The 15,608-nt window shown below is 35.2% G+C and overlaps 1 pseudogene; it reads left to right on the forward strand.

The window, feature by feature from the left end:
- Positions 1 to 1,094: 1,094 nt before the first annotated feature.
- On the forward strand, positions 1,095 to 1,251 carry LOC150097991 (U2 spliceosomal RNA; annotated as a pseudogene).
- The last annotated feature ends 14,357 nt before the right edge of the window (positions 1,252 to 15,608 follow it).

Below are 15,608 nucleotides of genomic sequence, written 5' to 3' on the forward strand. Positions count from 1 at the left end.
AGGCCTTTATATTATTACGAACAATAAGATTTTGCCTAAGATATAAATTTCAAACATCAAACACATTGCTTTAAAATTGATGTAAATTCGAAGACATTTTGCTAATATTTTTTTTTAATATTTTTTTTTTATGTTGGACCTATACATGAGAGGGTGATTGGTCAACCTATAATATATTAGTGCCATGTATGGGAAAGGAGTAACTTGTTCATATTAGATTTGAAAGCGAATGCATTGCATTCCTTGGGAAACAGATGGGAGGGGAGGGGAGGTAGTTCCGGAGTACAACAGCAGCAGGAATGAAGGAGGAGGAAGAGAAACTTGTTCTGAGTATGGGGGTTGGACTGTGAAGAGGTTTTGGGTGGCAGCTGTACATGGTTTAATCAATTTGGTAAAGAGAGAGGGGAATTATTGTTTCTGGTTCTTACGGACATTTACCATGGAAATATTTATAGAAATGCCTGTAGTAGATACTAAATGCCTGTGCGAGAGTGGTTGGAGTGAGTCGGTAAGAGATGAATCGTTAATCAATTTGACTGCTCCCTTCGGTATCACGAGTATTTTTAGGCAGCTGTTGAAAGCAACGCTCCAGATGTGGGAGCGTACTCAGGGGATGGTCGAATTTCTGATTTGTACAGGATTAATCGTTGTTCAGAGGTATTGGAGCAGAAAAGGAATCCTAATTTCTTCGATGCCGAGGAGCAATGGTTGTAAATGCATTGCTACCAGGAGAGTCTTGATGTTAAGATAATCCCAAGGAGAAAAATCTCACCTGTCCTAGAGATATGGGTGTTGTCAAAGGTGAGGCTGGGAATGGCTGGGAATACTAGAGCAGAATTGTCCAAAGTGTGGCCGCGGTACGGTATTGGTTCCCAGAAAATGTGAAAATTCAAATATAGTATATGAGCTGTTCATAGAGGGAGGGCACTCTACTCTATTCAGCTACTTGAATCTGTTTCGATATGATATTAGTCAGTTTTTTCAACCTTTTCTGACCGCGATCCACAAAACCCCGAGAGTAATTCGGCAGTATAATACTTGGGCAACTCGCAGACAAGATGTAGTAAGGTCCAAGAAAAAAAAAAAAAAGTGTAATATCTTGATCACCATATCTGTTCTTAGCAGTTTAATATCTGATTGGGAGCCGAATATATTAAACTGACTTTTGGAAGGCGATCAAGGGCTTGGAGCTTGTTATACCTTTGTCACGGGTTGCCCATATTGCACTACCTTAGGGTGTGCTCATTACAATCGGAGAGAAACTAAAAACATATCCAAAAACAATACAAAAATAGAAATTGGAGAATATTTTCTTTAATGCGACGGTGTGTTTGCCTTAAAACATAGAAAGATTAATTTTTATTCACAGGAATAAACAGATTTTTGCTCACTCAGGCTATGATTTCGGAAGATACGAATGAAAAATGTTCTGTATAGTGATGAACATTCTCTCCCGAACTAATGCAAGGAAAAACAAGTAGCATTATTGTATCACTAAATACAGTACGAACACAATTAGAGTCTGTGTACAATATGTAGCGGCAATTAGTGAGAAGCGGAGAGAAATCGAATGAAAATTACCCTAAAAAACGAACCTTCCTCCCTCAGACACTATATTAATACCTACACGCAAGCAAAACAAAGTTTAAGGGTGGTTTACAAGTCCTTTTTAGGACTTCCAGGGTAATAAATGACAATGCTGTAGCCAAAGAAGCTTTAACTGAGACTCGGCTAATGCAGTTACTCGGCCATGACTAGAGCTTTTAGCTCAATAACATAGCTCAAAACAAAGTTTATTTGTAGCACCAAATACAGCATTTAACTTTTATCCTAACAACCAATTTCAAATTTTCAGTCCCAGAAAATACGTGTGGTAATTCTGTTTATAAATACAGTCAGTCATTGGGCGTAAATACCAAACGATTCATTTAAAAATAATTCAAAGCAAATAAAGATTTATATACTTGAAATAAGAATTGCATTCGAGATTTTCTATATCAGGACAGTGCACAAATAATAATTTTAAGATTAAAATTTAATCGAAAACATTCAACCTACCATGCTGTATGTACAGTAGTCTCGCCCCTCCTTATCGGCGAGGGATACCTTCCAAGACACCCTGCGGATACCTGAAACCGCGAATAGTGCCGAACCCTATATTATACTATGTATTTTCCTATACATACATACATACATACCTACCTATGATAAAATTTAATTTATAAATTAGACACAGTAAGAGATTAAGAACAATAACTAATTGTTATTAGTTATTTTATCTATTTTTTAAAATAGAATAATTATAACAACATACTGTAATAAAGTTATCTGAATGTGAATGGAATCTTAGCAACTACAGCACACATTTTTTTTAGGCTTCTCTTTGGCATATCCGAATTGCCAGCATCACTACTCTTGCGCTTTGGACCAATATTAAGTAAACTAAGAGTTACTCGAAAAGAAGCACTGCGATACCGCGACAGTCGATCTGATAACCGAGAACTATTCAGAACGGCGCGCAATTCCAGATATTCCTGATTTCCGAAAGGCTGAAAGGAGCGTGTAGCTTTCACCACCTTTGCAACGAGTTGCCCTAGTGTTGGACTACCTCTGGGATCAGCCGAATTGTCTATTACTAAAAGAAATAGCCATACGGCTTCATTTCCGCGATGTAAAATTATATACGCAAAGTGAATATTAGATCCAATATTATTTCAGAGTCAAATGTTTGTAGAGACTATGAATGTTTCGTAAGTTGACTTTTGGTGTTAATATCTTCGGACTGGAGTTAACTGCGGATAACTGAAACCTCTGTTAGCCAACACGCGGATCAAGGGGGGGGGGAGACTACCGTATTTAAGGGGTACAATTCCGGGGTTAGGGGAAAATAAACAGAATGGTACAACAAATCGGTCCAAAATTATTTAATATATATATATATATATATATATATATATATATGAAAAACAAGAAATGCAATAGGAATAAACAAGGAGATTAAAAATACTTTCGAGAGCAACCAAATGCTCCTGAAGAATGTTGAGTGTAACTGAAAATTGTATGTAACTACTGATATAATGTAACATGAACTGTTTAATTAAAGTAATCTGAATTAAAGTAATGTTTGAGCTAAAAGCAGTGACAAATCTAGAATCTGATACAGCTATTACACCAGATGTTCAAGACAAGTAAATCTATTAATTAAAAAAAGAGTAAAAAAACTAGAACTATCTAGAATTTTCAAGCAAACTCCTAATACATTTCGAACAAGCCCCACGGATATATCGGCGACACTTCCATTGCACTTGCAACTTTATTCTCTATTGCTCAACGACACGTGGCACAGGGGCACGAGGGCAGTCGACACACCCAAAGCAAGTGAATGACCGATTTACAGGAAATGAAACAAGATCCGACCAAAGTTCTCGAAATGCTAGCGTGCCTTATATTAACTTATGTTAAGAAGTTCGCGTACTGAGTTGGTGATTTGGGAATAGTCCAAAAGTTAATAAAAATGAACGAAATCTTATTAAAATAAAACGTTATAGATTAATGATGGTTTCGTGGCGCAGAATTTATTTTATGCAATATATAAAAGCAATCAAAAATGTTTCCAGCAACGACCTTATCACAGAAAAATAATTAATCTAAATTAGGATGAGTGTAGGGATACACATAGGGATATATATATATATATATATATATATATATATATATATATATGAAACTACGAAGAATTTTAAGAACGTTTAACATAAAACGTGCTTCTCTACTCTTCCCAAATTCCCAAATTAAGATCAATTATAAGCAAACACAAACCAGCTCACAACCATCTACAGTTCCCAGGAGTGTGCAAAATTACATGCGACTGTGGTAAGCCATACTATGGCCAGACTGAGCATCCTCCTACGTCTCGAAGAACACCAGAGAGACATTGCCTACAAAAGAACTAGAGCAAGTGCCCTGTCAAGGCATGTCCTGTTTTCAGTAAACACAAATAATGAAGGCCGCCAACATGAGATAAACTGGACGACAACTTCAAACCTTCATATATACCACGACGAGGTAGAACGCCGCATTGTCGAGTCTAAGGAAATTATTATGGACCCCTCATCATATAAACAGTAACCTTAGTTACAATTTACTGGACTCATTCAACTCTGCTATCAGATTCTGGCACACTCGTAAAGTCACACGCTCACAGATGCCTAACAATAGGACTTTAACACGGACTGTAGCTGCAGTTCAAAGTTAACTGAAGTTTATAATAGTCGAATTTCAGTGATACAATGTTTCTTATATTGTTTTTTATTTGCTTTCTGTGTTTCTTAACGCCTGAAGAAGTCGGCCTTCCGAAAACATGTTGCGTTGTGAATAAATTTAATTGTTTGTTCTAACTCTCGGATCTAAGTCAGTTTATAAAAATATGAACATATCCCAATTCCGAGTTAATATACCAGATAGTCATATATATATAGCAACTCAAGGAAAATCTTGAGTTGTTAGAAGAAAATTTACCTTCTTAATTGGTCTAAGACAATGTGAAAAGGACTAGAAAATTTCTCCCGGTGTCTTCACAGGAACAAAATCAAGGACAAGTGTTTTGTCCGACTGAGACAAGAACCTAAGTTTCAGTGCTAAATGCTAATCGGTAAAACAAAGATAAGAGTTTAGTGGTTCATATTTCATCATCAGAAGGACTTGTTTTAGTGTTAATATCCAAAGAAATATTATTTGTTGAACGTTCCACTCACAAAAGGTTATAAATCAGTACCTAGTATCAGAAGTGGGCTAAGGATACGATAATCCATAAACTCTGTTCTAGAGAACGAACACGAATTTTTTAACTTTTTTCAAGTCACGTTAGACTTGCAGAAAACAGGATACTAATCTCACAACAGGCGATGAAATTCATTTTTCACCTTACGACATTCCCAAACATCGACGATGCTGATGCTGTGCATCGACAGCAGTTTCCATTAGCGAGCGAATACACTATCGACTGGGTTATACTCTTACTACACGCAAGTTTGTTGCGAATACTGAAAACTGCCCAATGAATGAGGTATCCCATTTTGTATTTTATCGAAATTCAGTCCATAAACTGAAACACGGAGTTTCAACAATATCAATCCGGTCTCTTCGACCACTGTAATTTTCATAAACAAGGTATTTGATATTAAACACTTAGAAAAAGTTTAACTTTTTAAATAAATGTAATTAATATGTACTTCATTAGATTGATTGCAATATACAGTAAATAACTTTGTACACGTGGCATGATCATGTTTCAAACAGTACATGTACAGTATTGTACATGTACATTGTATGATGTACAATATGCTCTTATGCTGCAATGATTTTAAACAAAACGCACATTTTTTATACGAATAAGAAGAGTTATAAGATTATATTTTCATTAATAAATTTATTAATTTAATAAATTCATATAATTAAAATAAAGAATTTTAATTTATATATTATATAAAAAAGTAATGTGTTTGTTCATTAATTGTTTTTTTCTTCAGATTTTAAATTTCAGTTGTTCTAATATTAATTAAGAGATTAAAGGTTTAATAAATTAAGCTGGACATTTTTATATTTATATCTTATATATACATATTTATAAAATGTGGCTTGCCAGCAGCTGTAGAGATAGTAGACAGCACCAGTGGTGCACTCAGGATTTGATCTTGGGGGGGGGGGGGAGAACACTCAATATTTAATCTTGGAGGAGGGGGACCGAGTTGAGTAGACGATTTGAGAATACACACAATACATGATACCCTGATACCCGTGATCTCCTCTGGCCCTGCTCGGGCACGCGAAGTAGAGCTCGGTCCTCCCGACACTACTTCGGGATAGAATAGAAGACACGACTCAACATAAATAAAAAAAAAAAAGAATTGTAATTAGGAAAAGATTTTTGGAAAATTCTCTATTTTTTCCCCTTTTTTGGGGGGGGGGAGGAGGGGGGGACGGCCTCTTTCCTCCCGGGTGCGCCGCTGAACAGCACTGGTTTAAACGAATATAAAAACACATGATAAAATATTTTCAGCAACGAAACATGAATAATAAAATAAAAATCTATTAAAAATTAAATTCATTTTCAAACAAATAAATGTTATTCGTTAATAAACAATACGTAGTGTGGAAGCACAATAATTCCCATATTGCAAATAAATTTCTGTATTATTTTTGAATAAAAAAAAATATACGAACAGTAACATAAAGCGGAACACGCAACAAGTACGTAGAGAATAGGATGATTAATTATAGCCAAGAATTAATTTAAAAAGGATCAGACAACGCTTTCATATGTTTAGTGTTTGTTGCAGTTCTCTCTCTCTCTCTCTCTCTCTCTCTCTCTATTGCACTTTATGTATTTTCGTTTGGATTTGTGCTTTTCCAAATTCAAAAACATGTGTGGGGATTAAAATTCCTAGCTACCCATACTGTTCTAGAATGATTCGTGTTTAAATCTTTGAATATTTTTTGCCTTCGAAATTCTGAAGTATTCCCGAACGACTGAGGGCATACGAAAATACACTCTGCATAACCTCCTATTAATTCTGGTTAGGTTTCGGACTTCATTAGTTCTGTTCAATAGGGTTTTCCTATACAATTGCAAATTAGGCACAAACTCTATTGCAAGTAGCATAAAATTTGCGGAAATTCATTTAACGGGATAAAATATTACCCACGTTCGTTTGGAGAAAGTATGATCTAAAAAATGCTATTGTTAAAGGAAGGAGAAAAAAATGAATTCTGAGGATTTACCTTAGTAGGACCGAATGATGTAAATTGGAGATTAAAATTAATAAAAGGGGAGAAATCATAGCAGCTAAATATCCAAGTAGTTCTCAACCATTTTCGCATCCCGATATATACTTCGAAGCTGTTGAGTTCACTTTGCCACTAAAACAAAGAAGGTTGAGTTCATATGAGTTCATTGTCGGCAGGGGCGAATGCTGGTCTTGAAATTCACGCTTGCACTTGTTATCATTCAGGGAGTGAGAGGTGTGATTGAAGTCTGATTAGCGGAATAATGAATTACTGACCATTTAAAACTATATACAGGTAACCATCGTATAACGCGGTATTATACAACGCGGTTTCGATATAAGACGGTCTACAAACTGTTGTAACCCTTTATCTTTTCATATATTTTTCAACGCGCGACTTAAAAACCAAATTTTATCTTCGTTAAATTTGCCTCTGCCCGTATCGCGCATGTAGTTATAAGTAGCGAATTTATATTAGGGGAAATGCCCATTAGCACGCATGTACGTCAATTATTTACCGTATAAAGTGTTTATTGTTAAAAATTATCTTTGTATCCTGCCAGGAAAGAGAGTTAAAAATCATAAGTGTGTTAATCTCAAGCTGAGCACTTATTTTTTGGTGAGTTACATACAATATGTAATGCTTTTTTTATGTAAGAAAAATATTTTTATAGTAATGGCCATTTAGAGCGCTTTTGCGATATGGTTGAAAACGAAATTAGTGAATTAATTGATGGAGAAATAGATTTAAATGAGAAGGAACTGGTACAATTAATAGATGACGTCGAACCAAATCGCGGGGAAAGTTCTGCCGAAGATTCTGATTGTGTTGAATCCGTTAAAAAATGCAGTTTAAAGAAATTAGCAGAAGGACTGGACTTGGCAAGAAAGTTATTTTATGGATAATGATTTCTCATGGAGCGCTCCAGAAAATTCACGAGACAATTGGATATTTGTTTAGCTCCGTATTATGAACTTAATAAAAAAATTGCAGCATAGTGGTAAGCAAGATCTTATTACTGACTTCTTGATAACTAAACCAGCCGAAGTATGCAATCAGAATTATACAAATGATGTCCAAGAGATTTCAAGTGATGACGACGTCTGGCCACTCGTAAATAAAGAAATATTAGTTTTGAAGACAGTGATGACACTTTATTTTATTTTGCCTAAAACATTTATGTATTATGTGCAATGAAGTTTACGTATAATTTATAATTTTATACTATGTATTTGTTTGATAATTTATTTATTTTCTTAACTTACATGAATTACCTGAATTAAATAAAAAATTTTTTTGTTGGATATATCATTGTTTATATAATCTTAAAAAAAAACGATTTGGGAACCTAACCCCACTTTTGTATGTGATCGGAGTCTCGCATAACGCGATTTATATAACACGGCATTTTTGTTGAACCTAACATCCGCGTTATACGAGGATTACCTGCAGTGGTGAGCTATAAGGGGCTCGCGCGAGCCCTTTGTTAATTTTTTCTCAAACTTGCGAGCCCCTTGTTCTTCTTGTTTAATAATCTTGTAGAACTAGAAAATACCACCGTGGAATGTATACATGCTACTATAATTATACATGCTATAATTATAGTATAGCATATGTTCTTATATAGTTATAATATAGTATAACTATATAAGAAAATCATATGATTTTCTTATATAGTTATCAGAAAATCATATGGATTTTCTGATAACTATATAAAAAATCATTTCATTGCATTTTGTTCTGATGGAGCTAGGAAACAAATCAGGTGTTGCAATCAAACTTCTACAAAAATTTCCCAACGTTATTGGCATCGCGCTCATCGTTTACACTTAGCATTAGACGAATAAAAAAAAACATTAAAGAAATCATTTTGAAATATTTATGGATAAATTATATGCTTTTCATCATCAATCACCAAAATATCAAGGAGAATTAAATACGATTGCAAAAGACCTCGGTATCGAAATTTTAAAGATCGGCCGTGTGTTTGGTCCACGATGGGCAACTTGCAGTTTACGAACGTGTCTTGCTTTGTGGAGAAATTACCCAGCTTTATGCAAGCATTTTGCATCGAGCGATAAATATAAGAGCTTTTTAAACCGACTTCTCAATTTGGAATTTTTAAAAGATCTATCATTAATGATTGATATCCTACAGGAATTATCATACCTGTCAGAAGCTCTGCAAAGTCGCAATATAAGTATTATAAGGGCTAAGTTAGGCTTTTTTTTTTTCTCGACGATGCGAGTCCTTTGTTAAAATTTTTATAGCTCACCACTTACCTGTATTTAGAAATTTATGTACATTTAATTATACAAATACAACATTTATTTTACAAATGATACTCTATCTTTTTCAATTTAGCTACCTTCAATACAAATTCTACCCTACGGTTCTTCTTTATGAACTGGTCAATAACATCGTCATAAGAAGTTGGTTGTAACTTAATTTTTCCAAGCAACACGCACACCTGTAAAGCTGGCTGAAGCTCACTTGCTAGAGCTACTTTGACTGTGTATGGCCTTGTGTTTAAGACGACGTGAAGGGAACGGAAATGGTTATGCGCGCGCATGAAATCACAGTGCCGCAGTGAGGACCTGGAAGCGCCTACAACCGATCAAGCCAAGGTAGCTTTGACTAGACGAGCAAGCATCGGCTTTCGATACACAACGCAAAGCTCAATTATTGTCGCGCAAGCTTAAGACGTCTTCTGTCTACAAAAATAAAAGCCTAAATGGAATGCTTATAAATGCATGCATTTATTAACAAATAAATATTACTTCTTTCTCAATTAATGAGCTTGCATAGCAAGCATGGAGAATTCGCCACTGATTGCCGGTCTGGTTGGCTGAGTGGTTAGAGTGTTTGGGTTTTTCGTCTCTCATAACAGCCAAACAGGCTCGTGAACACACACACACACACACACACACAGATCTACAGTCATAAAATACATACTTAATCCTTCGTTAGAAGGGATCGACCAGTCCTTAAGGACGGTGGAGGAATGGGGGGGGGGGATCCTGTACGAATAAATAAAATAAATGTATTTATTGTGAAAACTTAGTGTTAATGTGATTGCTTCAGAATGGATAATCATTTTGATTATCCATTCTGAAGATGTGAAGAAATATCTTAACAATAATCATTTCAAGATGGTTGCAAAATTTTATTTCGTGAAGTTAATTGCAAGCAAGACAATAAAAAAACAAATCCACTAACGCCTTTATTCCCGTATATGGAATATTCGAGGCCGTTTAGTCCTATGTAACTTTTGAGACTGAGGGGGGAAGTTTAATTTCCACCACTGGTATCCTGTGAAGAGAGGAGGCTGACATGTACCGCCATCTCGTGGTCCCTAATCTTAACATTATATTTTTATGTCTGAAAATAGTGTGGTTTCTAAGGTCGATTTTCTTAAGTTTACGGGACGAAAAACCTGAGTTTCTGGGAGAAAAAATCCGCTTGTCCGTGCCAGAGCTCGACTAATTCGGGAACCGGTCGAAAAAAAACCTTGGAAAAAGTTCCTCTAATTGGCAACTAAGTCGGCCATTCTTCGGTCGGCTTAGCGCCGTGGACGTACATGCTACTTCCACTGAGCTACACATGCACAGAAAAAAATTTTTTTTTTCCAGAGAAGTTTCGATTTTCAAATTATCCAGATTAATTATTAGAGATTTCTCCAATTTAAATGGAATCCACTAGCACAGTGTTTCTTAAACTGTGTTCCGGGGAACTCTAGAGTTATGCGAAAACTTGTAGTTCTTAAAGTTCTTAAAAGAACTGGGCGATGGACCGAGTCCTTGACTCTTTATCCCGTCATCTGAATGAAGAAAATCTGTCTGGATGGGGTGTTATTGAACTAAAAGCTCTAGTCATGGCTGGGTAACGGCAATAGCCGAGCCTCAGTTAAAACTTCATTGGCTACAGCATTGCCATTTGTTACCCTGGAAGTCCTAAAAAGGAATTTTTTTTCACATGGGTCATCTCGCGAAAACTTGTAGGAGATCCCGAGAGCATACAATTATTTAGCTTATGAAAAAAAAAATCTTCAGTAAACGAGGAACATACTAATTTTTATTAAAATGACTTATTTCTAGAACAATTATGTTACTTTATTCTTTGTAACATTGTGTGTCACTTTTTTTTATTAAAATATTTTGTTAATTATCATAATTCCTTTCCGATAATTTTTATGAAAGATTTCACAGAAGTTTTCGTGAAACAAATATTTTTATGAAGATTTCCGCGGTTTCAAAAAAGAAATACTGCACTAGAACCCTGGTGTCCATTCCCTATCGCCATTAACCAAGCAGTGGAAAGGACAAGGTTCGAGGCATATTGATACTTGTAGTGTCACAAATGTCCGTTTGTATATACATATAAAAAAAATTTAAATTTTGCGTAAAATATTCCTTAATAAAAATAATGCAGTTTTGTGACGTGCATACGGAGACGTGTTGCCGCCAGTCGCACAATTATTTTGAATGCCCACCAAGTCAGCTTAGCTCTCTGCTTTCTGCAATTAAGTTTATTTTGACGTGTCGCGTTAAAATTATATTATGACATATTTTGACATGTGTTTACAACCACTATAATGAATTTCAGATATCGAAAAATGGGATTACAAAGTTTTCCACGCATTCTGAATCAACATAGCTTTGTGAAACAAAGTTTTAAAAGTTGACGATGTTGAAATGTAAATATCTTTCTTGATTTTGGATGAAAATATGGAGGTAGAAGAATTACGATACTCGCATCGTAGTTCTGCTTCCATATTTCAATCTTTTGATTTCAAGAAAACAATGGCAATTATCAGATTAATAGCATTGCGTTAAGTATAGTGTGATTTGCTCAGTTAAGAAGGAAAAAAAAAATGTAAAACACAGTAGTGCGAATTGAAATGTACATAGTATTTATATTTAGGTATACAAATATTATTTTAATTTTTTTTTTTTGCAACTATTATAAAAATTTGCAACGTTCTTTGATATTTATCCATATAAAATTACATTTCTTTTTTTAAAAATAAATGTTTGGATATTTCATTACAGATGTTGGCTGCACTAGAACTTACTTACACTATGACTTACTTACACGTGACTTGTACCAGCAATAACTAGGCGTTACGATTGCCTTCGGGAACCTGTACTTGGAGTTCACATATGTGTGATAATGTAACACGGGCACTAACTGCAATAGAAAAAGAGGGACCTAGTGATTAAAAAAAAAAAAAAAAAAAAAAAAAAAACCCAGCTACATACATAGAAAGAAATGGAAATTAATTTTTATACACAAATTTTTTATATACAAAACTTCTATACACAGGTATAGAATTTTTTTTTTCCTCATAGTTCTCAAGTAAATTGTAATAGAAAAGAAACTATAATCATATTTTACTCATTTAAAAAGAGAAAGAAATAAACTTTGGCGTAAATTAATCAACTAGGAAACTTGTATGGAGACAAACCACTTCACACCAGATTGTCCATTTCCTTTCGGACGTGTATACCATATTGCTATCCATTATAGGAAGATCACTACAGACCCGTTTCGTGTATAAGTACAGGAATGGTCTTTAAAATCTAGGTAATCCTTCAGATCATTTTAACCTCAATGAGACCTGAAAAAGATCATTCTCACGCATCCTTTCATCACGCTAAGATATTTAGGTAGTTCTACCAGACAACACTATATTATAATTATTATTATCAGTAAAAACCTACCATCGAGCAAAATACCAGCATTCACAAGCACCCGCTGAAGGGGCTGATGAAGACTGCATCAATGGGAATCATACCATAGGCAAGCATCTCGTGGAATGAAGTGATCACACCATTTTGAAGTGATATCCATCCATCAGTGGTCCTAACAGGTACTTAAGTGCTCACGACCTTCCAACTATTCTTGGACTTCCCAACCGTAACTCGAGGATAAGGTGGTTAGCCCTATACCTCCCGGGATGTCCTATGTCTGTAGATGCATGTGCTCACGGGGCCGGTTTGCCTGTTATAGGGGACGAAAAACCAGTTTCCGGGTGAACTCCCCCCTCCTACTTTCGTATGAGACCGGCTAACTCACCTCTCATCGTAAGAGACTAGATAAAGGCTCCTCAAGACACTGACGGGAATTGAACCCAGGTCTTTCCGACCGAAGGACTTCGTCTATATCGACTAAGCTACGGAAGCTTTATAAGTCGAAACTATATTCCACTTTGTAAGTCGAAAAAGTACATGATCCTTCAGCTTATCTTAACCTAAATGTAAATAATTAACACTAATTCTGGATAACTCCAGGATACTCGATGGGGGATCTGCCAGCCAACATCTGCAAAAGCTTGGCTCCACCCAGTGGAAGCAAAACATATTGCTGAGCCAAACACCAACTCAAGCAGCCAGCAAGAACTGATTATCTCCTACAAGCAAGCACTCAATGAAGGGCCCGATCAAGATCACGTCAGCAGAAGTCATGCCATAAGCAAGCATCGCTTGGAATGCAGCGATTAATACCACTTTGTAAGTCGAAAAACTACACGATCCTTCAGCTTATGTTAACCTAATGAGCGACCCCAAAGAATCATTCTGACTTATTAACTCTTGATACGGATCAATCTGGTTCTGACAGATCGATCGGTATCAAGTGGATATCAGTTGGAACTTCCAACCAGACCAGCTTATGATATTAAAATATAATAATAATAATATATTTAGCTTTATATCATGCGCAGGTTTCAAACTTTCTGATTGAATTTCTTGAAAAAAAAAAAAAAGATGTTCCTATTGCGCTGGTTGTAATGAATGCATCAAATCGTATTTCCAAATGTCTGTTTTGGTTATATTATTTAGGCGGTCTGGTAACGTAAGGCACGACCTTATGACCTCCACAGTCCCATATGATTATCATTGATATATCTGTACTATTTTTCTTTCCCTCCATTTTCACCATAATACACCTGCTGGCTAGATCGACAGAGAGCCGAACCAGAGCAGTTGTAGTTAAATTAGGTTAACATTTAGGTGAAAAACTTTCACTCAGTAAAATTCTTCTGGTTCGTCCAACTAAACCGGCTTAAGTGGCTCACGAGCAAGCTTGTTCACAGTTACTTGAGTAACACATAGGACAGCATAGTGAAAGTCTTTAATTGTCACCACAACCTAACAGATTTATTCAGTTAGGGCAGCGACATCTAGCGGTAACCATATATATAAACCAATGTAGGCTACTCTTGGTTGGGTTCATGCTGTTGCACCAGGAGTTTATTGGACATCCGTTTGACATGAAACCACAGGTGAGTACTTAATGATCAAATGTCTTTTAGTAAATTGTCAAGTAATTGATAGCAAAGGTACAGAAATCGAACTCAAAATTTAAGTAGTGGTTCTCAAAAATATGAAGTAATTTTTCTAGATATAAATAGTTTTGCAATAAAGATAGTTTGGAAAGGTTTGCCTTAACAAACTTCAACACTACAGCAATCGTAACTGAGTTATTGCTTTATTCACATTCGAAATCTTATTGTTAACGCATTCATATAAATATTTATTTGTTTATAGGATTGCTGTTTTACTAGGCTTGCCAGACGTCCCGTATTTTACATCGAATTTTGCCGTCCCGTTTTGTATTTGTAGGGACAGCCTAATGTCCCGTATTTTAATGAAAAGATAAAATTATGAATATTAAGTTAAGCAATTATAATTTTCAATATTCGCTTCGAATAATCCAACTTAAATTGATTTGTAAGCCATAAAAATTGACAATTCGAGGAAATAAATTGTGTTTACGGTTTATGGCGCCGATGGACCCTTTCCATTGGTTGCTTTTTATTTAGTATAATCATTTTATTTATAATTCTGTACAGATATATTGTATTTGCTTATTTTCAAACAGTTCTTATTTGGACATTGTGCGGTGCGGTATCGGTACAGTACGTGGATATTATTTTTCAATAATTATTAAAAAATAATATCTCGCCTTTTTCGCATGTGCGATATTTGGTTAATACATAAAATATATAATTAAAGATACATTAATTTTCTTTATTAATTATACAAAGGTAAATTAAATTTTGTTTCTTTCCTTAAGCCCTTAACAATGCCAAAACGAAAGTGCGTTTTTAACGATGATTATTCGAAAAAATGGAATTTTAATGCAAAAGGAAAACATAACGACGAAGTTGAATGCAAAATCTGTAGACGAACGTTTAGTATTGCACATGGGGGACGATCGGATATTGCACAACACATTAACACTCAGAAATACAAATTGAGCATTTCGAGTTCCAGTTCCAAAAAGTATTAATACTTATTTTGTAAAACCAAATGCCAGATTTATTTTTTATTTTGTAAAACCAATTCAGCAAAATTGTCACGTATTTGGTTTTCCAAAATCTCGCAACCCTATGTTTTACCTTATTTTATTAATTCCCTTTTTTTATATTCAATTTTTGGGAGAGTTTGACGGAATGCTGCAGATTAATTAAGAATGTACGGCTGGTTAGTTTTATGGAAATAATTGCTGATATTGACCAAGAATGGTGAGATCCACTGCAGCAGATGAGAACAGGGACACACGCAGTTCTTCGCTCTCTCAATAAACCTGGTCGTTAGCAACGTCTTTTTGCAGGGCAAAATCGTAACTCGATCATTTTCATTTAGGATCCATCTCTATGAAGTTTAGATGACAAATGAACGACTTTGTGAGATCTCTTCAAGTTGTACGCGAAGCTGAAACTCAAATATTGAATCACAAGTGACTTCAAATATTAACATATTGAATGCCAAGAATTTTAATTACTGTCTAAAATCTCGCTCACTCCCGCATGTGTG

This window comes from Typopeltis vanoorti, chromosome 16, assembly GCF_054136105.1.
Source record: "Typopeltis vanoorti isolate ZY-2024b chromosome 16, IOZ_Tvanoo_1.0, whole genome shotgun sequence".
Lineage (NCBI taxonomy): Eukaryota > Metazoa > Arthropoda > Arachnida > Uropygi > Thelyphonidae > Typopeltis > Typopeltis vanoorti.